Source organism: Onthophagus taurus, chromosome 11, assembly GCF_036711975.1.
Source record: "Onthophagus taurus isolate NC chromosome 11, IU_Otau_3.0, whole genome shotgun sequence".
NCBI lineage: Eukaryota > Metazoa > Arthropoda > Insecta > Coleoptera > Scarabaeidae > Onthophagus > Onthophagus taurus.
The window spans coordinates 22360391-22386952 of record NC_091976.1 but is presented as its reverse complement, the minus strand read 5'-3'; the positions used below and the strand labels follow the sequence as shown (position 1 = coordinate 22386952).

At 35.1% G+C, this 26562-nt stretch overlaps 1 protein-coding gene across 4 annotated transcripts in view; it reads left to right on the top strand.

The window, feature by feature from the left end:
- LOC111418123 (kekkon 5) overlaps positions 1-26562 on the top strand; it is a 228467-nt gene that overhangs the window by 184256 nt on the left and 17649 nt on the right. For 3 of the 4 annotated variants that reach the window (XM_071199697.1, XM_023050582.2, XM_023050581.2), the window contains 2 exons: positions 6627-6738; positions 24036-24093. The gene's annotated coding sequence lies outside the window, so the exon portion shown is untranslated. The remainder of the gene's footprint in view (positions 1-6626; positions 6739-24035; positions 24094-26562) is intronic. The other variant, XM_023050583.2, reaches the window with a different exon arrangement.

The following is a 26562-nucleotide window of genomic DNA, read 5'->3' as shown; positions in this document are numbered from 1 at the left end:
ATTCAATAATGCGGTATTAAGAAGTAATATGTGGTTACTTTTTATAGAAATTCCAAAAATAAAATTTGCATTAGTGGGAATAAATTTATAATTATCAAGTTCTTATTATCGTTTCAAATTTAAGTGCAATGGACTGTTTCTAAAAACCTTATAATTTCTATTAAGATAACCGAATTTCATTGAGTTTTTCCTTGAAATTAATCTACTCGTTTAAGTGTTATGATTCATATTTTAAGATGTTTTAGATATATTTTTTCAAGGTTTCCATTACCGTTTCAAATCTATATAAATTATTATAGATAACGATACGATTTGACGTATCTAATAACCCACATTTCTTTCCGGGGAACTAAATGTTCTATTACTGTTACTAATAAACGGAGTAATTCATTAAACTGATACCATTTTGGTTGATATTGGTGATTTCATTATTATTTGGCAAATAACAACGTTTACATTTTAAATGTTTAAACAAACATCCACTATTATTTCCTTTATTCCTGATTCTAGAAACACATTACAATCGCGCCTTTGTAATAAATTTAGTGAAAGGCGTAAAAATTTGAATAAAAACATTTACTAAGTGAAGTGTGCAGTAGTAAAATTCAGTACCATTAATTATTAATTACTATGAACTCAAGAGACTGATTACGGTATTAGACTAGCACCACGAAGAATCAATAAAATTCGAAATGTGTTATGAGTATGACGTGTTAATGGTATTAATTGCTTAGGTACATATATCCTTTCTTTTACATTTGCTCTCAGATGCATAAATATCGAGAAAAATGCGACTATATGATGATTGATATCACTTTGATAGAATTTTATCCCAATGCTAAAATGACAATGAAGCCTATGAACGTCAGTCTCTTTGGAACATTTAGACATGATTGGCGAAAGGGGGAAAAATATTTATGGTAAATTATAAATGAGAAATTTGATCAAATCATAAATTGCTCTGGCTAACTCTACTTCTTATTTCAGAGCAAAATAGTTTTTAAACGATTTTTTATCCTGAAAAATCACGATATTGTTTACCTTACGACTTTGGTTGTGCATCAAATTTGGCATCAAGTTACATTGTGCGCAACGTTTAGGATCGTATTTGTATTCGCTTAAACATTTTGTATACTTTCGTTTGATACCTTCATTCGGGAGGATTCTCCTTACGTTGAATATCATTTTGATAGGCAATAAGTTGTAAAAGTAGTTTAACCCGTTTAAACAACTGTCACCAGCAATTTGTAAAATACCTTTCTAGACCAATGGTGTTACTTTCTATCAAAGGCAGAATTGAGAATCGTATTTTATAACTTTCTGAAGCAGTCGACATGTTGAAGAATCATTCGAAACCACAAGTTATTGATGGATTACGAATCGTTAAGGCTTCGTTCTGTTAACTATCATCTTCCATGTGCGACTAAGTTTCCAGCCATCTTTTCTTTTCATGTTAATCCCATGTCGATGAATCTCTATCGCTTTTCATGTTATTCTTTGGAAATAATGTTCTATTCTTGCTACTACTTTTGTTTTGTCGAACTCTATGGTGTGTCATCCGTTGTGGCAATGTTTTACGACCGCACACTGTTAGATTTTATTCAGTCGAACATCCCTCTCATGTTCCTTGATTCGGCACTCGATATTACATCCAGTTTGGCCAACGTAATACTTCCCGCAACTTCATTTTCGCTACAGTCTCGCTTCTTTTTAATGGGGTTAGTTTGTTTTTAGTTATTGGAAGAGCGTTCTGTATTTTGCTGTCCGTACCGTATCGTACCACGATATCATTCTTCTTCAGGCACCTTGCAATCCGCTCCGTCACACCTGAAACATAAGGAAGGCAAATAAAACCGGCTGATGTATGTCTTCCCTCTGTTTGCGTGGTTTAGTGGCTCGCTGGATATTAGTTAATAGAGTTTATATACTCTTCTACAGTACATATTGTAGGAATCTTTCTTATTTCTTTAAGTTATCTTTGGCGCATATCTTCTCTGTTCGCTAGAATAAGGCTTAAATCAGGGACTTCTTCTGTTGTACTTGGTGATGGGACGAAGCCTATGGCTTTTTTCGACACACCCCAGTTCCATGCTCCCATCTATCTTTCTAGTGGTTGCCTCATCGCATTGCACGTAGAATTCTCCCTTCCAGGTAAAATATGTTGATGATAGGCAGTACTCCACTAGTCCTGGAACATTTCTGTATCCTCTCTCATTATTATCTGGTAATAATAGCTCTTCCTGGCAAGTTAGCATTATATAACATTGTTAAATTCTATTTTGTGTATGACAAACCTCTGCGATCGCTGATTGCTTGGTTTTTCCCAATCTCATATTCGTTTCGAGTTCCTTTATCCCACATTGAACTTTCTCTTTAACTGAAGAAGTGTGTCTTTTACTACTGATGATACGTTTCATAGTTGCTGACAAAACCAATAAATACAGAAGCTACCTGGCTAGTATTGTAGATTCAGGAAAGTATTATATATTGTAATATTGTAAGGAATACTGGTGCGTGCACAAAGAAGTTTTTCTGTTCTTGTGGCTCTTGATGCCAGATATTTATTTGTGTATCTTTACGAGTGTATCTTCCAACATTTTTCATCGTCTTGTTTCATTTTCATCTAAATGTTTTTTGGTAATGCTCGTTTGGCGTGGCTAACAATGACTATCATCAAACAAAGTGGAAATAATTGCAGAATACCTCAAATTGATTCAAAATCAACGTCTAATTTTAACTCCATGACAGTAGAAACGTGCACAATATATTTTAATTACGCGTTAAGAGTTGTTTAATGAACGCCTTGAAGTTTGGGTTTCTCCGAAATTTTGGGCGTAGTAACGGTCCGATTAATCTCTAAAGAGTTATTAGAGTCTTCGTCACACCAATTTTTCTAGTAAAATATCGTAATGTTTACACAACCGTACTTTTTTTTCACCTTTTTGCTTATTGAAGTGTCCAATAAATTATTAATCCTAAATCTGTTATATGTTAGTATTGGCAACATAATTGCACATCATAAACTGTGAAAATGAGTCAAAACAATTGTAGTAAACGCGTGTTCTTTACCACTTTTATGAAAACATGAAAGCACCATTGGGAGAACGCTAAAATTACACGAAATATAGTCCCACATGTATAATTTTTGTGGTGTTTGGGATATAAACGTGATAGCAAAAGTGTTACCACTACAAACGTTAAAATGAGAAATCAAAAGAACAAACTTTATGAATAATTTCATACACACATGAATTTCATTCGATTGCTTAAGTATTGCGTAAATAAGCGAAGATTTAAACTGAAGAAGCTTTCAGAAAATTTCATAACATTGTTTGATGTAAATTAATTAAACGAAATTGTACGTATATTTTTAAAAAGATTTGTAACGTCAAATAATTAAACAACTTCATGGTCGTTTGCTATAAAAAGAAAATCGATGACATCATGCGCAGTATATAATTCAGAGTTCTGAAAAATTTACACTTGATTGATCGCAAACAGTACAAATTGCCTTTACTCAATCATTTATATAGCAGAAATTACTTTTTGGTTTACCTTATACACCACAGGTTATTTCCAACGATTTTGAATTCTTTTTACCATAAACATAGGAGATCATTAAATTGATTATAATCACATAACATCCTAAATCAAAGTAACCCACCGTTTTATTAAAATATTTATTCATCATTCAAATATTTATTCATCACTCAAATATTTATTTTGTTTTATATTTCGTTTGCACAACAAAAAATAATTTATGTAAATGTTAGAACTTTTAGTCAATAAGTAGATAAAGATGATCTGTTGAAAACAAGCAAAATCTTTGAAATCGCTTAGATGAGAGAATAAAAATTGCTGTCTTTAAACAATAAGAACTTTTACAGCTTCATTTTAACGTCGAAGGCGGTGAAATTAAAGGATTTTTATTACCCATTTTACCTTTCTTCTTTACAACTTACAAAGTTTTCTGATTTTTTTAAAACAGTTGTTATAAAATTGCGCTAAAAAGTGTTTCATTAATACTTAATAAGTTAATTTTTGAAAGATATATGATTTTCAACAAACATAATAATTTCTCGTCAACATAATATGCTCGTCCTCATAAAAAGACCAACTCGCATCCCATTGAGATAACGATCGTCGTGGAAACGCTACCGTAAGTTTTAGGCCGTTCTTAGCTCAGACTGAAGACGTAGACGTTGATGTTGACGTCATACAGTCCTTTCGTTTTTTTCCCATCCTATTCCTTTTCTCATGCCACGACGACTCTCGTCCGGTTTCTCGTCTTCTTTCATCCTGTTTTACGACATGTGCTTCCACCGTCTGCTTTCTTCTTCGTCTTTGCTTTCGAACGTGGCTCGGCGCATTGTATAATTTTACTTTTCATGGGGACCTTTAATGGTAATGCTCTTGGCAAACCTGTTCTGCCTCCGGCTTCCACCACGGTTCGCTTAGTTGTTAAGACTAAGAGAAACGAAGAAATTTATTTTATAAATTTAAAATATTCATTTTTACATTTCTTGTTTTGTTACAAACTTATAATTTAGTGATAATTAATCAGGTTTCTGCTTCATCAATTCTGCCCACAAACGAAAAAAAAATTGTCAACATAACTTTACATCGAGGGATATGCAGAAGCGTTGGCACAAAGGATGGATAACGGTAAATGTGACAAGTAAATATTTATGTACTAGAAACTGTTTTATTGTGCAACGCAAGATCTGTATACATACGCGCATACAACGGACTATCTCGAATTCTTGCGCAAGTGTGCGATATATAAACCAAATAAAAACACCCTTGAACATATCGTACAGTTTGGAATGTCAACACGAGATAAGGATTTATTTTAGATTTTGGCACGTACGAATAACGGATAGTAACTCCGTGTTTTTTATACGTTTTGTTAGAGAAAATAAAGTACAATTTCGAATTTCAAATCGAAAATGCCCATCGTTTCGAACGACGACAAGTATTGGAAAAAGGGGGGCGGAAATGGACGACTTTCCGCTCCTGTTCTTCCAATAAAACCGGCGCACGACAACAAAGACACTGAAATCAATAAAAAATGAGCCTCAAAATCCGTGTTCTACGATCAGATTCGCGATTAAAAAAGAAAATTAACATAAAATTACTACGCGTATACCAAGAACGGTGTAAGACCCGCAAATAGACAAAGTCGACGAAGCCGGCAAACAAGTTTTAATTAAAATTTAATGAAGTTTTGGGCTTCGTGGATCGGCTCAGGTGTTTCCGCCTCTAAACATTAGCAAAGTTATGCCCGTTTTCGTGAGTTTTCCAATTTAATAGGTCAATTTCTGCGACATCGGCTCGCTATCATTAACGTGAATTCGAGGTTCGCCCTTCCAATATGACTTTTCCGATTGATTTGACAGTTTGAATTGATTACTGAAAGCAGTTCGATGTAAAAATTTTCAATTTTTGTATTACTATTTACATTCCCAACTCACTCACAATCAGTTGAGTGATTCGTAAAAATTTTCAATATTTTTTTAACATCCACGTTAATTTCTTATTGATTCACAAAATATTCTTTCAGATTGTAGATAAAATAAATTAAAAGTACTCTTTATTTTTTTTTCGTGCTTCAAAGAAAACCAATTTCAACAAAAGCTTTCGGCGTTATCTATGGATCTGGACAACTGTACTCAAAGTAAACAGTATTTGCTGTTTCAACATTTTATCTCGTTGTTGTCGTATAAAATTTGTAAAAATGTGGGTCAAGTTGATGCACAACGTACCGAATAAGGTAAATATTTTAAATCAGCACTTCACAGTACACGATAATAAATCAAGAGAGCTAAAATAAGGCAAATAAATGTTTTAACCGGTGATATGACGATTTTGCGGAAGCTTTATCAAACAACGTTCAATTGCAGCTGATGTAATCAAGGAAGGTTTGGAGGAAAAGAATCGTTCCTCTCGCGCTTTTCATGCAAATTGAACAATCTTATTTCCACTTAGATCGGTATCCATAATTGGTCGAGAGCAATTACGTTCGCTTCTGTATCTGTAATCTGTAAGTGTACTTTTTATTACCTTTCCTTTAAAATTCGGCAAGGGAGAAGATTTTATGACGCGGTAGTAAAATTCCTTGCGCCTTATTGGCTGGGAAATCGTTTGGGACTGTTAATAATATTTTTTTAACTTTAAGAAGCGAACGTTCGAGAGAATAAAAGACTCTGTTTTTCTTTTCACATTTTTTATAGTATTTTTTATTAATTTTATTTACAATATTATTGAAAAAATGTTGTGTCTATTACAATAAGGTATAAAGAACCTAAATAACGTCATAAAATCGAAAACGATCTCTCGGTTAACGACGATATTCTATTTATTGAATATGTAAAATAGACATAAAAAGGATCATCTAATGTTTTAAACGAATCCATTTTGCATATATTAAATTTTATTGAAAATTTTCGCCCTACTAATCAATAAAAACGTCGATTCACGTGGATACGACATAGGAATTTTCTATGTTAGTCGTAACAGTAATTTCGCTGATATCCGGTACCGTGTCGTAGCTGGGACGTAATTTGTGAGCTGGGCTAAATGGGCCATACACGGCGCCATTCATATGGAAATTTCTTTCTTTGCAGGTCTACTCCGAGTTCTGAAGATGTTATCAACCCAGACGAGAACGTGTGGGGACTACGCCTGGACCAGATTCATTAGTGTTTCGTAGTTGGGTGCACAGTTTTACATTCGTTGGTGAGTTCTCTATCAAAAAAAAAAAGAATAAAATAAAGCTTTCTATTTGATGAATTTAGGCAGAATTTAATTATGTTAATTATAATAACATTTTTCTCTTTTAAATTCGAATTTTTTAATATTTGTCTAATGATATTACCGTGGTAATAAATCGCATTGCCAAATCTGTTATTTCTCAATAACAATTTGAAAATGATTTGGAGACGCCTGGAAAAGCTCCAAGGCTTGAACGGAACGAACAGTCTACAAAGACCATTCAACTTAGTATCGAATTTTAAAAGCATTGCATTAGGTTTATTGAAGCCATTCGTCAAGCGTGTAGCGCTCCGTCGAGTGGCTATAAGATAATAACCCGCATTTCAGAACGATATATTCCACAGAACACGTCTCCAGGCGTCCATCGACGCGAGTTTCCTCGTATATCTACGTCCTCGGTCTAACTTTTAAACGAACGCCACTCGCAGACAGATCATAACCGCACTTTTAGATTGGCGCCGAGGACTTTGCAATTTAACTCCAGCCAGAACACGCTCATTTAATATCAAGAGCTTAACTAACGACTTGTACATTTCAACCTTTAACCTCTCATCATATTTTTACATCTTAAAAATTAATGTGGAATGAATCAGAATTTTTTTAAAAATTAACAAAGAACTTAGTATACGAATAATTTATTATATATATTTTTGTTTTAAATGTTGTTAATAATTAAAATTTGACCTAAAGTCGATATTCATCACTTTTTGTGGCTACATTTAACTAGTAGAGCAGGTGACGAACAACTATGTTAATGCTTTCATAACACTTTCCTGAAACACTTCATCTAAAGAGACAAAACATTAGCGTTGCTTGATTGGATGACATAATTTGTATGTAGTTTTCCATCTACTATTTGCAACAAAGTCCCATCTTACTTTTATACTTTTCAATAAACATATAATATTATACGCCTGTTTGACAAAAATGTTCGTCAAAAATTCATTCAAAGCACAACCTTTCAACCCTTCTTCGGTGTTTGTACAATCGAAGAAGATGTCAAAGGCTAAGATATAGCTCAGATGTGTATTTCTGACAATTGTAAAGGTACTTACTTACCTTACAGAGATCCTTAATAAATTCTGTAGCTAGAGTTATTAGTCTCATAGGAAACTTGAGAATTTTAGCATTATTTTTCGCGCAAGATAATTTCATTAAATCAATATAAGCGTCGCCATAACTGCAAACAGTGGATGGCAGTCCATAATCACCCGTGAGCTCATCTTTTCTTTACATACATCCGGTTAGTCATAGTGAGGTTCGGCAAAATTGGTGATTATACACTTCTTCGAAAACATTATTTGATTACAGTCCTGTTAAGTGTGGACCTGGAATTTAACGATTCTCTATTTAAGAACGCTCTCTATCCGACCACTGAGGGTAGCAGGGATATTAAGGTCTACCAAAGCTTCATTAATCTCAATTAAGAAGATTTACTCATCGAAAGCGATTTATGTAATATATGTGTAGAAACACTAAGAAAGACTTTTAAAGCTGATGCCTTCCTGACAAAGCGGAGTAAAGAGCTGCGATTAATGTAGACGATTTTGTGACGATAACATAATCTTGCCAAGGTAGACAATGAAGGTGAGGAAAGACTGATTGGTTTGCAGGAAGCAATTTTGTATACCTGATTTAGGTATGATGTTCACCAACATATCAGGCCAATAATTAGGAAAGCAGCCAACAGTAAAAGCCATCCTTCTTTCATCTCTTTTCTTCCATTAAACCTACTTTTTTTCTAACAAATACTTTTTTAACTGCTAAATAAATAAAATACCTTGCTTTCATTGCAGTTCCAGTCGAATTATAAACATAACCTAGAGCTTTTCCAAACCACATCATATTACATATTACAGCGAAGCAAGAGTAATTTCGATAACAGATTGATCTCAGGCAGTAATAAAGGCTAGATTTGAGAATCAATTAAGTACATCATATTGAGCACCAAAAACGGAGTACTAACCGTGTCTAGGCACCAAATCGTTTTTCTACATTTTTCCTTATAGAAGTTATCACAAATAGAAACGCTTAAACCATGGAGTCTGTGAACCACAAATTTAAAATTCAATATTTTTTGATTTATTATCACCTCAAGTGAATCACCTTGAGTTTTTGAAACTCCTCTACGAAGAGTGCGCGTCTAAAACGGACTGATGTAACCTGAGCAATCCGTCGGGCATTCCTTCTTGCTTGGATTGAGTCCATTTCATTTTTTCAGGGTCCTTTATTTAGTCCATGTAAGGCCTTTATAATGCTGAAGAAATTTTTCAACCATTTAGTGTCTCGTTTTGCAGCACCAAAAATCATTAAAACACCACAAGCTGGATTTAACACTACTTTTCCGGTACGATAACAGGAGGAAGTTCCTGATGCTACTTCACGAGTAGTGCACGTCTAAAACGCACTCTGATCTAACCTGAGTGTACGCGCAATAAATCGGGCGTTCCTCTCTGCATGGGTAGAATCCATTTTATCCTTTATTTAGTCCACGGAGAGTAATTTTTCCACGATTCGAAACACCACTAATCTGTTTCAACACATCTCTTCCTGTACGATACCAGAAGAAAGAGTCATCGTACCGGAAGAGACACCAATTGTCAGTATCCACCTCAATTGTCAGTGCCCTTTTGCAATCTGGAATCCGGTGTTGGATTCTTTAATAATAATTACAACCTTTTAGGAAGCGCATCTTGAGACTGGGATTTTGGCTTTTCGTAGTCTCACCATCTTGTCTCGATCTCTGTCATCATCTTCTCCTCTATGCTATCTTCTTTATTATCTTAGCCCTACTCATCTAACCGTTTTAATAATGATGGTCTTCCGATTTTCTTTTATAGATTTCTTTTTAGTTCCCGTAATTTACTGATTTGGTAAGCTTTGGCTCATTCCTCTGTGTTTGATAGATTTCTTGAACTTGAATTTCTTCATTTGCTTGTTATGGCTTTTCTACAAATCACGTTATTTTTTTAGAGTTAGAAAGCTACGTGTCCAACTTCTCGCCTAGATTCACTTCAATTCACTCAAAGTTCAATGTAATGTATCTCCTGGACACGAGTGGAGTTAGTTTTGCTTCTTGATATATAGCAACAGACATTGTATTTAATACAATATAATTATTATTGTTGCTTTCATCCGTGAGTTTCTATAAATATTTTCAATGAAAAGAAATGTGATGTAATCCATTTTTTTTTGTACAATATAAACTTTTTATAATTACAAAGTTTATCATTTTGTGTTGTATATTGAAGGAAAATTTAAATAAGCTTAATGTATATCTGTTGTTCGTTGCAACAAAAGATCTTTTACAAAAGAAATATTAATAGATCGTTTTGTTCGTCGCATCCGTTTTACTCGGTTGGATCTCTCTTTTGCGACGACCGCGAACGGCAACGATATTGTGCAGTGCTTCCAGAACCAACTTCAGCGTGAACAATGTTATACTAACTAACGCATGCCGTGACTAAGTGCGCCAGGATTCAATGGCCGCACCGGAGGAGGGAAAAAGTTTCGCCGCCGTGCTCCGGTTATATTATGCAACCGTCGACGTTTTCTAAGCCCTTGGTATTAATTATATTAGTGCGGCTCGAGTTACGTTCCATAGAAATGCTATTGTCCGAATGCTTTTCCTATGAGCCTAGAATACTCTGATATAATCCTTCTAATTTCAATGGACCACAATGACGGACGTAAAATTCGACCGAAAATTTTAAACTATAAAATATATCCCATGTTTATGGTCCTATATCTAAAATGATTTATGATCTTACCTACTTTTACGGTAGTCGCAGTTGTAAGTTTATGAGGCCAGACGTTATTTATTCATGGCGCCATGGCTATGCAATATCGTTGAGTTCTACGAATGAGAACTTTATACTCCTTAAAAAAATCTTGAGATTGATGATACTTTAATTATATAGAGTGTCCCAAAAGCATTGTATCAAATCTACCTTAAATTTTGTATATAAGTTTATCTTAACAAGATTGAATTAATATAATGGTTGAGTTTAGGTTCTGTTAATTAGTTTCAGTACGAGTAGCTCGAGGGTTGTTGTCGACAGCGTCCTTTTATGTTGAAATATTGAAATATCCAGTTATTTTAATTATTAATTGTAAGCGAAAATATTTTTGGATCAAAACATTAATATGTGATATCGTTTAACAGATTTGTTAACGTTTACATGTATCGATTACAACTCAGCTTATTACATAAAATAATCAAACTTAATTATGTTAAATTAAATTTTACTTCAAAATGGAACAAAGAGAAATCTCTATTGCTTTCAATCACGTCATAAAATTGCTGTGTAGTCTATCACAAAGCAGATATATTTTATATGATATATCACCCACAGCTATCAGGTGGTGGGATTTAAAAAATTTCATTACTCGCTTCTACAACGTACCCTCCTCAAAAGTCGTCGACTGTGCATTCAGGATGGGGAATTGTTCGCGAGCAGAATTCAAATTATTGTCTGCATATAACAGGGCTACGTTTTCAGTAGAAACAAGCTGAATGTTTATAGCGTTGTTGAGTAATCGCATCTTGCGTATACAATCTTAAATTTTATTCATAAAATTAGATTTAAAATGTTTTCATTAAAACGCGAGCACAACTAAAAAACAAAACGTCAAAACGTCATTCGTATACTAAACTTCGACTTGGAAATCGAATCGTTTGTTCCGAAATGAACTTATAACTTTGCGACGCTATAGCGTCTCCAAAGTCCATGGAAAACTTTGTCGAGATGGGTAATTCGATAGCTTTCCCGTCGCCATCCGGTCGACAGATCCGCAATTAAATAAAGCTTTGACTCTCCAACGCTTAGAAAACGTTTCCCTTTCATTCCAACGAAATTTCTCACGATATCTATAATACATTAATTTCGATAATCAACAAAAATTGAGGTAAAATCTTGAAGAGAGTGCGTAGGTAGAAAAGGAAAAATTGTTTCTCTCGAAACAGCTGGCAGCGGAAGCATGACTCACGATGCCGTCCAAAGAGATTGGACCTCCACACGAACCTTGGGTGAATAATACCAAGACGGAATGAGTAAACGAAAACGTGCTTTAGAATTCTAATCAAACAACTAACGCTCTTTCTAATCAAAGACAGATAAGAAATTGTTTGTGGTCGGAAAGAATTATTTTTAGATAAGGCGATGTATCTAAATAAATTTCAATAAAAAATTGTTTACAAAGCTTTTAAGCATTCAAGTATTTCTAAATTATCTTTAATAGCATCTTCTTGATGATGAAAATAATTCTATAAATCTTTGGGATTATATTTTAATGATATACCTACCTAGAATTTTTCAATATTTATGTTTGGAAGTTTTTCCTGAAATATTTTTTTTATTAGAAAGCGAACATTGGTTGAGACGCAACAACTGAAATCATATCAATACTAAATTGCGCAATACATACAGTAGCTAGTTCTATAGCAAATGACCCAACCCAGCGCAATTATACAAAGTCTGCCTACAAGAGAAGAGAACGATACAACTACCAAAAAAAATCTGTTCTCGTTCTTTAGACATAAACATTTTTGAACGGACAAAAAATATGAAATCAGGCCAGGCTGCTAGCAATAGGCGCAAATATGTTTACTTCAACATCGTATCAACGCAAAACAAATTACATATCTCAATCACATTTTTCTCCAATACAGAACGTACTGGATATACAAAACATTACATCTCCAGGGTGTTCAATCGACACTGTCAACTCCTATTACTCAAATTTTACTGATGATTCTGAATTAGTAAATTTGTAGAAGTAAAATACAAAATAAACCTGAAGAACGAAAAATTATCAATCTTTCTTCGACAGATATCGCACGTCGTAAAATGGTATCCCGTTTTGCTATGGCTGGTCCAATTAATTGGACCAGCAATTTAACAGCTTTTCGCGACATCATGATAACCGACCGACTATTCTAGTCAGTGTGCGAGCGTTCAGGCCAATACGACCAAACTATCTCTTAAGCACTTGTTCATGCTTGTTCAGTTGTTGTTTCATCTTCATTGAGGTTGGGAAGTTTTAGGAAAATGTATACTGCCGATATCTTTGAAAACGGCAGTGTATTTATCAATAACAAGCAGTGACCCAACCCAACACAACTCAACTCAACCTAATTTGTGGGCATTTGTGGAAACCTTTCTCTCACCATCTTCCACCGTATGGTAGTTATAAAAACAAACGACCATCTTAATTTTTACAAGAAAACAATATGCTATACCGCACCTGGTTAGGAGTGGGCTTGTTACGAAATATATACGCTCTCCATCGCTTTCTCCTCTGCCTCCTTCGTGTTGACGACCTCCCTCACAAACTCCTCTACTGTCTTCCATCTTTCCTCGCTTCCCAACATGATGTTAATGCAGGTTTCTGGGGTTATTGTTGTTCTTAGTTTCTCTTGTGTTTCTTGTCTTTTATCTTTCCATCTTGCACAACTAAAGAAAATGTGCTCCACGTCATCTATTTTGTTCTTGCAGTAGACACAGATTTCGTCGCTGCTTTTTGTGCTTAAAGAGGTAGGCTCTAAAACAACCATGTCCGCTCAGCAGTTGACTGGTGAAATAGTTTGCTTCCCCCCATCACATACTTCATTTGACTCCGGGATTATTCCTTTGGTCCATCGAGCCCTTCCCGTGTCTTTGCTCCATCTGCTGTTCCATTTTTGAACTATTTCTTCGTCCAGGGATGTTCGGTTCTCTTTTGCTGCACCCGCAGACATCCTTCTTCTAGCCATTAATTTAATTGGCAGTGAGTTTGCCATCACTATTAGGGCTTCTGAAGAGATAGTTCTGCATGCGCTGTCTCTGTATTCTTAAGAGTTTTTGTTTGTGTTTTTTAATCTCGAACGCTTCGCCCCACGCTTTGCATATATACAACATCTGCGAGAAAACAACCAAGCCAATTATCTTTCTCTTCTCCATACTTGGTCCGTAGGTCGAGCCCATTATGCTACGGAGTTCGCTTACGGTTTTCTGCGCCTTGTTATAAACGTATTGTACGTGTTTGTTCCACCGGAGAATCCTTTCCATCATTATTCCCAAGTATTTCAGGGACGCCTCCGTTTCAATCGTATGTCCCTGGACCTTTATTTTAACTCTCCTACCACATTTTTTACTTTTCATCATAATAGCCTCAGTCTTCCCTGGCGCTACCTCAAGTCCCATCCCCTCCATCTTCTGTATTATTTTCCCTGGTATAGTTTGTGCTGTTTTCTCAATCTCCAAGGTCTCCCATCCATACTACAGCTAGGTCGTCCGCGTATGCTATCATCTTGACCCTCTCATTTCTTCCCTGTACTTCAAAAATGTAATCAAAGAACACATTCCACAACAGCGGGCCCAACATTGAACCCCTTGCTTAATTCGTATGTGTCTCCGTTATATTCTATGCTTCTCTCACTCAGATGAAGAGTGAGACTTTTATAATGTTAATCAAATATGTGGAGATTCCTTTCTTTTGTAGTTCCCCAACAATTTTCTCCCATGGTACTGAGCCGAACGCATTTTTCACGTCTATGGTTATCAACATACTTTTCATTTTTTCCCCTGTCTAAATCTTTCTAGCTTATTTGCCCCCGCCAACTCAACCCAACCCAACCCAACCCAACCCAACCCAACCCATAATATTGGGTGACTGATTATTATTGATGGGTACACAGCCGTTTTCGAAGACATCCGCCGACCATTTCAACTTCCAGGAACATTATGGTTATCGTAATGTTGATGGCGAGTTGATAGGACTATTGACATAGTCCTTGCATTCGAGAAGCCTGGAGTCAGGAGCCTTCGAAGACGACCATAACTAAACTGGGATAAAAGTAAGATCCTACATATCAAAAGGATGAAAGCAGAGAAATATTCAGAAACCATGGTTAGTAAAAATGGCATGATAGATCAATACATACGCAACTAAGCACTAAAGCAAAATTACATCTATAGAAAACTATCCATACACCCACATTCATCTACGGGTCATAAACTTGGGTACTATCAGATATCTGCGAAAAATTGTAAGAAAACCCTGAAGAAATTTATTTTGTAATCTAAGCAAAAGTGTTAGAAAAGAACTATGCTTGAGAGCGTAGTAGAGTCTAGTAGTCTATAGTAGAGATGATAGAAAGGACATAGCTGAAATGATGTGGTCATCTAGTTCGATCTGGTGTAATACTAGAAGGAAGAAGAAGACGTGGTAAATTAAGAATCCAGTGGGCAGCAGCAATGGTCCTCTATTAGTAGTAATAGAGAAATGGCGAAAAGTGTCGCCAATGTATGAAGAATAGCTAAAAATAAGGACACCGATACAAGAGATAGATCCGAGACCCAATACTGTGGTATAGATTAGAACAAAAGATAGAAGGAGAAATTATATCAAACAAACAAATACGATAGGAGAACACAGCATGTCTTTTTTTTCTGCTGATACGCTTTTAATTTTCCAAATACATCAGTGATTTTAATTCCATTGCCAAATTTGGATAGTGTGATCTGATCTTCTTCCGTGGGTTATTATACACTTTTAACAGTTAACAGAAAGTAATATGTCTTATAGCACCTATTTCATAGCAGTTTTTCGTTTTACAAAATTTTTTAAAAACGCAACTTTTTTATTCTATTGCCAAAAAAAGATTGTGCGTTATTTTTATTATTCATCATGTAGATTAAGTCACACTGAAAATTGTAAGGTGAAGTAGAACCCAATAGTTTCCTTTTTTATAGCAATTTTCAAAATCCAATATAATAGTAGTATAATAGTAGTTTTTGCAAACATCCTTACTCCTTGAAATTCAATACTCAAAGTTTTGTAGAAAACTGGGATATTGTGGACAAAATCTCAACTTAAAGAGATTACATCGCTGAGATTAAGCTTTGTGAAGGAAAAGAGGTAGCCGCCTCTAAGATCAGCGTCTTTTGTAAACACCCTTACCCCGTGTAATTTCATACCCATTATTTCTGGTAATAATGAGTTATTCGAGAAAATTCCACAAAATTTCCTTTAATTACTTTCAATTGTGTATATATAATACAACAACGTGACACTGTAATCGAATATCCTTCAATTTTGTTATTAATTATAAATCCTAAACGTCTCCTATTATTTAAGTACAATATTTGTTCTGGGTACCTAAAATCTCCTTTTATTTTTTCTAATCGTCACGTCACTCAAATTCCGAAAACATCGGTATCCATATTGGTATCGGCAAACAAAATTGGAATCAATATGTGTTACTGAACGATACAGTAACAGATTAAAAGCGAACGTAACCCCTCTGGCGTTTGAACTAGTTTTTGTACAAGCAAAAAACATCGAAAATCCTGTAAAAGCCGGGAAAAAACAATTTTAATCGTTAACTCCAAAAAGTTTATTTTAATAGGCTTATCTGGTAGTAACTGAATAGTAGGATAAATAATTTGGTCTTGTTCGAAGCTTAATTACTAGCGTAGTAATTCTTTTTATGTCAGGTCAAAAATGTGGTTTCGCCAGTTAGTTCACAACGTGTTAATTATAAATGTCGCCTGGCGCCGCTTCCGGCTCGTTGTTTATTGATTCCACCTCGGTCGTGCGGTTCGTTAATATTGATCCGGCGTACTTTGAACGACCGTCGTTATCTGAATCGACCATCTATTGGCTTTAACTGGACCCAATTGTCGACGTTTACGTTCAAAGAAATCACACCGTAATTGGTACGACCTTATTCTAATAACGTATGATAGATTTCTCAAATTAACCGTTTTAATTTCTTTGGTCTTTTTATTTTCATAGCAATTATGAAGCAGATGTAAAATTCCATTCTTCAACAAGATTAAAGAGAAATGTCGTCATCGTACGTAATAAAATTTATCAAATTAACCACAATTTTTTTATGATTTCATCAATTTTCCTGTTAATATTAACATAATGACTATTAAAGTATTATTGAATGAAAAAGTTATTTTTGGTTCATTCCCCCTCTCGTGTTAAGTCTTCTTCTGGAACGCATTCCGTTCTATTTTTAGACACGTGTCTTCGCCTTTTCTTTTTCCTCAATCACAAAGTCTTCAAGCTAGTCTCCCACTCCTAGTAACTGTCGCTTGTAATTAATTACTATCTACGCGCAATGACGTCGCGTTAGACCGACTAATAGCTAATGTGATTTAATGGTTTCCATTATTAGAGCTACAAAAGAAAAAAAGGAAAATAAAGAAGCACTTTGATTTAATTGTTCTTTTACGGCGTTGTACTAAAGGATATTATAAATAAGAGTTAATTCACAATGGCCGGCAAAAAGGTCAACGGTCGAGATGCGATAGACAACGTTCCATTTCAGGGACGGATTCAGCCGAAGGGGCTGGCCAACTCACAAACAACCAAGAACACAAGAAACTAATAATTTGCCCAAGGCGCCGAACAAACGATCACACCGGATAAAAATAATTGGCCGTAAACTTTGCCGTTGGTGTTTCCCGTTGCAAACAAGAGGGTACTTTTTCTTTAAACGAAATCGAGAGACACAATCTTAAGCCAGAAGAAAATAAACGCGACCAATTAATAATTTAATTAATATAATTGAACATTCTTTCATTCACGCAATGAACAAACCCGTACATCAATTATTCAATGAAATTCTTCTTTCGATTTTTTTGTCCAATGTAGAGTACTTATTGAATTACCCTTATCGAATCACTTTGTAAAGGGTATATATGTTAAAATTGAAGAGGATTGAAAAGAACATTTTGAAAGTAGGACTTTGTGTTTATTAAACTACCAACATCTGCCCGCGTTAACCTTTCAACCCGTGACCCGAATAGTCGCGAGTTCGGGTCCTGTCATTATGGCGAACTTCAAGCTAGGTCATGTGACTACTAAAGTACCAACAGGTCGATAAAATGCCGAGGATAAGTTCTTCAATTTCCTCGAAGTGGCTTCAGTTGCCTTCTACTAATTTGTCGACATCAAAGAATATTGGTCGCTTTGTACCAAATAGCATAGAAATCGATACTTCTATAAGAAAGAAATTATTTTTTTTACACGTCTTATTACGAAAAACCAAAGAAAAATGTTAGATATATACAGAAAACGTCCCTTTGCAATTATTCTTTGTCGCCGTCGTCGCCGGTGATTTATAGCTCGAGTTGAAATGAAGGAGGATTTTTTCTCAAACCGCCCCGTGCTAATTAAAGCAAAAATTTATCGTGGTTTAGAGAGAGAAAGAAACGAAACTCCGTCATTTTAATTAAAAGATTCCTTTTTTTCTAATATTGTGCTTCTTATCAACACAAAACGGTTTTCTTATCAACCATAGGAATTTGGTCATTTGACCTTAACTTATTAATTTCGAAATCATGTTTTAACAATAAAATTTTAAACAAAATTTTAACACCTCAATTTAGATTTTATTTAATATTAGTTTGATAATGGGGAATCAATTGTAACCATCACGTTCACTGATATCGATCGATGGTATTAAACACACGAAAGGGTTTTCGGAACCCCAATCGTATTAACAATGGCAATTACTGTTCAGTATTAATTATGTCTCTATATCAGACTAACTACATTAAGAGCTTTGCCCAGAATTATTATATTTTCTCGATTGTTATAAAACACCTGTATTTGAGAATCTACATGGTGAAAATTATATATTTATTTTGAATCTTGGTTGATATAACCATAACACAGAAATGTTTTATAAAAACTTATTTGGTTTTGCGATGAAATTGATACAGTGGATCTAATTCACTAATTCATTTGTTGATTGATTGCAAACACAGAGGTCTAACTATAACACTCAACATCTTCGGATAAATGTATTGAGGTGCGGCTTTAAGAGTAAATAACCATTCCCATTAACATGTTAATGTTAGCTCGATTAAGTTGTAAAGCTTTCTTGACGTCAAACACCTTCCATTTCTTTTCTTGACCTTCATAAACAATACAACCATTGCAGGTGCATAAGCCCAAACTTTACTACTTGACTCACAGGCGATCATAATAAATTTCCCCAAGTCCCTCAGGGATGTTGGTAAAACTTTAATATTTACGTAAACATCCGGCTGTTCCAAGAAAGTTTGCTATAAATCCAAATCTGACTTTTTCCTCACCTTGTCTATGTGGGAGTTCCAGTTTAATTTCCTGTCTACTAGTGATGGAACGGATAGTGATTTTGCGAAAAGCCGGATAAAGGATGTTCGGCACCCCCTTCGGCCGCATATCCGGTTATCCGGCGGTAATTTCTGGTGCATTTCTAAAGTGATACCATATAATGAAGAAAGCTGATAGGACATGTCCAACTTATTTGGATCCAAGATACAAAATGAACTTTTTTGGTGCTGATTTAATTAACGAAGCAACTCTAAAAAGAGGATACTTTAATTAATAATTGGCGATATTTCCACAAGGATCCTTCAAGAAATAAATTTCAACATGGAAAATTTTATCAAAACTTCAAATATTGTTTTCTCAAAAACTAAAAGTTATTTCTCAAAACGGGTTAGTTCATTAGAAAGAGGACACTTTTATTAACACTTTGGGAAATTTTCATACTCATATTCCAAGAAATGGATTTTATACGAATTTTTAAAACTTAATCGGCGAAATATGCAAAATTCGAAAAAATTGTCGATTATTTCAAAAATTTATTTCTCAAGAACTGAAAGTGATTTTTCAAAACGGCTTTTTGCATTAAAAAGAGGATACTTTAATTAATAATTGGTGATATTTCCACAAGGATCCTTCAAGAAATTAATTATATATCGAATTTTGAAAATTATTGATAAAAATTGTAACATCGAAAATTTTATTAAAACTTCAAATATTGTATTCTCAAAAACTAAATGTTATTTCTCAAAACTGGTTAGTTCATTAGAAAGAGGACACTTTTATTAACACTTTGATAAATTTTCATACTCATATTCCAAGAAATGGATTTTATACGAATTTTTAAAACTTAATCGGCGAAAATTGCAAAATTCTAAAAAATTGTCGATTATTTCAAAAATTTTTTTCTCAAGGACTAAAAGTGATTTTTCAAAATGGCTTTTTGCATTAAAAAGAGGATACTTTAATTAATAATTGGTGATATTTCCACAAGGATTCTTCAAGAAATTAATTGTATAGCGAATTTTGAAAATTATCGATGAAAATTTCAACATCGATAATTTTATCAAAACTTCAAATATTGTTTTCTCAAAAACTAAAAGTTATTTCTCAAAACGGGTTGGTTCATTGGAAAGAGGACACTTTTATTAACACTTTGGGAAATTTTCATACTCATATTCCAAGAAATGGATTTTATACGAATTTTTAAAACTGAATCGGCGGAAATTGCAAAATTTGAAAAAATGGTTCCACCACTACTGTCTAGTATTACACCTAGGTATTTAACTTTTGTTTTCAGTTTAATAGTTCTGCCTTCAATGAAAGGTGCTCTCAATTGTAGCCATTAACTTCTCTCCTCTGTCATTATTTTCGGTGGGCATACGTTGAGTGATGCGCGTTTATATGACAGCACTAACTTTTCTAGATTTTCCTGCCACTGAAATCTTTCGGTCTTGCAGAGCAGCCTTCATACCTTGGATTTTCAGTACCTAATACTTTATCTTAGGATAGAGGAAGATCGCAGATATGCGGGAATATCATACTCTACAACTGCCTTGATTTGTGTCCTATTTGTGTATCTGTGTAGTTGGCCAAAAGCCAACATGGACATCCTAACCAACAACCAACAAACATCTATTCATTATCAGGTAGCCTAATACATCATCTTAGGATAGAGGAAAATCGCAGATATGCCAGAATATCGTTCTCTATAACTGTCTATCAAACCAGTATCTGTGCAGTTGCCCGATAGCCGACCGAGATAATGCGCAAAACTCTTAAACGGGATTTACTTGTTGTTAGCTAAGTTTTGTAATCTTGGAAAACCCAAATTTGTCTTTTCAGAATTTGAAGTCACTCATTAATCACAGCTTGATCGCAAATTCTTGTAGAAAAATTAAGTTTAGATTTCCTATAAAACACAAACACAAAAATGTTTCGGATTAGATTTGAGAAAAAGCTAAATGCATTGAAAATTTTTTCAAAAATGTTTACATAATTTTTCAATTTCATCGATTTACGTGCACTACGATGAAAATTGAATATCCATACAAACGAAACGGAACAAAAAATATAATGGATGATTTGTAATTTACGAAATCAAATGGAAAGGTCGCTACCTACACAACGCAATGTTGTTTATGACCAACAGGTTTTATTTATTATTATTTTTTTGGATTTTTTTGTCAATACGTTATGAATTTGAGCCAATCAATCAATGTCGCTCGTAGTGTGTGTTCCGTATCCGATAGGTTATTGCAGGTGAGTTAACATCACGTGTAATACGTCAGCTTGAGTTTTTCTAATAACGACGTGTACACGACTACTAATTAACTTTGAGTGGCACTAAAGATCCCGATGGATTAACCTTGATAACAGCATATTTTGCAAAAAGGTTCATTAAAGATAGATTAGCGCACTCGACGATTTTACCCGAAAAATTAAGAGTTCGTTAAGATTAAAAAATGCGACAAGAAAACGCTGCGTCATGAAAAGACTTTATTCGCTTTATAAAGATGCTTGGGGACTGAGTATCAATCTTGTAAATGACCATGTAAAGAAGTCAACGCGACAGTTCGTTGTCCAGGAAAAACCACACGTGTGTAGCTGCGGCAGCAAGAGCTTTTTGAGGTGGTGATTTTGTGTCGTGTTACTGATCGATGGAGATAAATCTTTTTTGATTAGCTTCGGGCGAAATGGGAGACCAGACAAGAAATCGTAGAAGAAACATTTGTTATCATCATTACTCGTACCTTACTTCCACGATCAAATTTTTTTCTTTTTCGGAGAAATTGTATCTAAACGCCGACGTAAGTTATCATCACAATCATAAAGATATACGTTACTTTACTGATTGGCCGCGTTTAACCCAGGAAGTAAATGTCATTTTAATAGCTGTTTGTAAATAAAGATTTCTATTATTGTCGTTGGAAGTTGAAAATATAGCTTGTATATGCGTGCTGTCGTATAGATTTCTACCGTAAACGAAAACACGAACTCCATTATTCCCTCGGCGTTCGTTTTGGACTTTAACGACCAATTTTCCCTAAACCTATTAATAAAATACACGCGGCCGGTGCGTTTAGGGACCATGTAATTATCGAAACAAATCGACATCCGTTCGAAATATGGATTCCGCGACCATAAAGGCACATTTACGACGACAGGCCTAAAACGGGATACAAAAAAAAGACGTAACTCAGCGTGGTCGTTGTAAAAACTCCTAAAAGTTTATCCCAAACGCGTCTCAAATAAAGCCAATACGAAGTTCTTTCGTTTTTTTTAGTGGTCCTCATAGAAAGGCACTTAATTTTTATTGCACGCCTTTTGTAAGGCGATTTCCTCGACTTTTCCTTTGACACAGCATTCGGTTGAGATCACAACCGTTAAAAACGGATTTGAAAATTCCGTTGCTTGCAAAAATAAGAATTAAAAAAAAGTTTTTTATCATTTTATCTTGAATAAAAACTTCCTAACATAACTAAAAAAATATATATACTATGGAACTAGGCTGTGGCCATTCATATTCCGTTAAATTTTATATAGCACAGCTCGGATCTCCATAATCCCAAAATGTATAACACGCAGTATAAAGCCCGTTACGACTGCCGACCTCTGCGAAAACAAAAGCATTTGCATGACAAGGCTTCGCCGAAACCGAGCCGAGCTTTCGTAGTAGGGAAAAACGAGGACGAGACGTTACGTCTTACCCCCGCTTCGAACTCAATTACATTAATTAAGGTTCCTTTAACATTTGAAATGCGCTTTGCTTACAGTCGAGACGTGACCGAAAAATATCCGTTCCAACGGGGGCAAAATTTCCTTTGCGGCGAATTGAAAACGCCAGATTAGATTACCGACTTCTTGCGCGTTCTATCTGGTTCTCTTTCGCCTCCTTAATTCTTAAACTGGATTAAAAAAGCGACGGGGTAAATCGAATTTTTAGTGTCGCCAGAGATATACATTGAGGTCTCTTGAATCCAGCTTTTTGTATTACATTTGTTGGTCTCGAAATCCACCCCCTTGTGTAAGAAGTAAGAAGATTGTCGCCCGGATCGACCGGTGTCCCCAGAAGGATATGAATGCCTATGAAATATTTATACTATATCTGGAATGGAAATAGAAGCTTTAACATGAACGCGACAACAAGCACAAAAGCTTCAAACAAGTTGGTAACAAAAAATAATACAATTTTTCTTTTCAACAAGGTGCTTAAAATCTAGTAGACGATTAAGAACCATCTCAAAAAAGGTTTTTCTCTCCCGAGGTCTACTTAAAAAGCAATGGACCGGTATCTACTCCCACAGAAAACGATAATGCCTTGCCGCAGGCAACGTAATGCAGGAAAGGTGGTCCAATGCTTTTAAGGGTGAGCACCAGCTTCGAAAAAGCGGATAAGCGCCGGTTTCCTTTTTAATTTGAACAGTTCGCGGAAGCAGAAAAATACGTACCGAACAAACCAGAGTAAATGCAAATTCTTCTCGCAATAGCCCGTTTATCCAACCGGTGCGAACCAGGGGATAACAAACTTGTTCGGGACGATTTAAGTTCGGAAAATACCCAGGGGCTAATGCGCCCGTAATGATAATTCCGGATGCGTTATTGCGCGCTTCCTGTTCCCTTTTCGCCGTTCCAGAAGTCGGGAGAGAGTTCGTTGTACAGTTCACACTCGTATTTAGCCGTAGCACGAGCTTAAGCGACAAGCTGCGTCAATATTTTCGTGGTTCTATAAATATACTTATTATGGCTTTATCTTTTTTATAGTCGTTTGTGTCACAAAGTTATAATAACAAGTCATAAACTGTTATAACCACGATGAGCTAACTTAAGATGATGCATTATCATAAAACTCTATTCAAATTTTAAATGAATTTGTTAGAGTTTAAGTATTACTTAGGTAGCAACAGTTTCTCTTCGCCGCTTCAATTTCCACAACAATGCAACGCACGCTCTATCATAAGCTTTTGCTCGATGGCAGGTATAATAGTGCCATTATAAAGCAAACTGCCGTAATGGGAAACATTACTGTGGCTGTACTATTGCCTGTGGGATGTTAATCACAGAACGTAATATTTAATGTAATCAACGATATTTTACGTTAGTAATGTTACTATGATTTCATTATTTTAATCGATAAAAAATTTATATAAAGTTTTTTTTTGTTTCAGACTTCTTTTTTGAGAAAATCATGTCGAGACGAAGCTGATTAAATTCAACAAATTTAAAGTAAGTAAAAAATACAACCATTAGCTTAGTATATTAGCTTTATGCAAATAAAATATTAAATACAAACATTCCCAAAAAAAAGCTACATTGTATTCAAGTCCCTTCATCAGGAATTAATTCCATCCAATCGGAAAGATGGTACTGGTGTATGTTCCAAACTGGACGTCGCGCCTGTATTATTTTATGTAGGTAAAATAAACGTGCGACGTCCTGTCTGGAACACACACCAGCCAGATTGGACGAGAATACGATTGTACTATATTATATAATATGTTAGCAAGGTGTTCAATCACAAAAAATAGAGGTCTACCTAAATGCTACATGTGAAGACTCCCACCATTGCCTAACTCTACAATGAAGGCGCATAAACGGGCAAAATAATAGAATAAAAGCCATAAATGTAAATAGTTATACAAAAAAGATTCTTTGAAATGTACTAAATCAATACGCTACTGGGGCAATTTACAATTTGTTGTAATTTACATACGTTATCTGGTTGTTAACCTCCATTTTCTTGAATAATACACTAAAGTGATCGCTGAGCGATAGTATTTATATTGGAGATAAGAAGGGTCTTCGATTGACTACATAAAATGCATAATTTAAAGAATGAATAATGAAAAAGATACCTGATACAGCTTGGATCCACAGCTATCCTTTCGTTTGTTGAGCAACTGCTCTAACTAGCAGCAAAAGGCAAAAATTAATATTAACTGACCTGAAAGACAAGAGTGGTGCTGCTGTGATAAGAGTCATATTTAATAAATACTAGAATGATACAGGAAAGGTAGGAAAGAGACTAGACGGAGAAAAGAGGCTGGTCATAGAAGAAACTGAAATGAGAAAAAAGAGACTTGTTACAGTAAAAAGAACCTGAACAGAAACTAGAAGACAAGAATGAGACTGGGAATAGAAAAAAATAGACTGAATACTAAGTGAAAACTGAAAAAAAGATTGGACATAAAGGCAAGAGACTAAAAGAAAAGAGGTTGGTAAGGACCGAACAGAAAGACTTAGAAGAGATAGAACGGAAGCTGCTAAGAGAAAAAAAGATGCTTTATTTGAAACGTAAAGTTTTAAGTTTAGATGTATCGAATGGGTAATAATAAAATTAATATAAAACCCATAAATTGAACAAAATCTGATATAAATCAACCCTACAGATGCCCCCTTCTTATCTCCCACCTCACATACATTTTCTAAAGTGGTGGTTATGCAAAGATAACACAACCGTTATACACTTTTATAACACTAACCGGATAGGATTTAATACACCGCTTAAAAACTTACGGTGGTAACCTTAAGTAATAACGTGAACTATAAAGAACAGTAATAAATTAGATAAAGGTTCCTTTATAGTTGTTGCGGGAAAGTTGTTATCATTAATTTATATACACATACAGGGTGGCTTAGGAAATGAGTTCTTCGTTTTTTAAATTAATTTTCGTCTTTCGAAGTAAATATCTTTTCTAAATTTTTACTTAATATAATTCCCCAAAACCAATTTATTACTGAAACTGTTAAAATCACCAAAATTTCCACCCGTTTCATGTTAACCAATTATCGGTCACGTTACTTTCATGTCGCTCTTGAAGCTGAAACTGAAGCTGAAGCTTCAGTGGGGCTTGTCACGGGACCAATTACACGAACAGCGAAATGTGTGTGAGAGAATCTAGCTGCCTCTGCTTTCGGTTCGATGGTGCAAGGTGACAAAGACTGGGTTAGACGCCGCCACCAAGCAAGTATGTCTAGAATGTAATCTATTCGAAGGGTTTGCGATTCTAGGATCTCCAACGCTGCAGCGTTTTAAAAACGTCCCTGTTAATACGTGTGTTTTTCGCGAAGTCATAGTTTTGTGCAAACGTAAAAAAGATTTTTTCGCGTTTCTACTGCCGAGAGCAAACACTCGACACTTGGAGGCAAACGTTAATTATCTAGGCGAACGAGCTCATGCCGGCCAAACAAAAGCCTACAAAGAGCGGGTGCAATGAAATATTCAGCATTCTGCAACAATGCAGCTTCGGCACCGGGCATGTATGGATTCTTCGAGATAAGACACGTAGCCCTTCTCCGGACAAAGAGAATTTTCGAAAGTAGTCTCAGCTTAGTCCAAGATAATCGCCCACTGCAAATTGTGTCCTAAAAGAAACCATGCAGAAATAGTAAGGAGGTCTATTGTCTAAGTACATTTTTATACAAGAAAAACTTTCTTAAAATCTTACTTTTTAAAACATTTTTTTTGTAAAGAATCCTTAACAAGGAACTCAAGTGCACAATAATTACGGAGAGTTGCATGCCGTTCGATATTTCATTGTTACGGCACAACAGCATAAGCGTCTAAGGGTTACGACAAGGACAGAAAGGTGAAATAATAACTCGACTTGCTACTAGCGCTACCGGTGGCTTGGGAATATGTCTAATTAGCATACGTGTATCGTAAACACTGCATGCAATTGCCCCAAGTGCTTT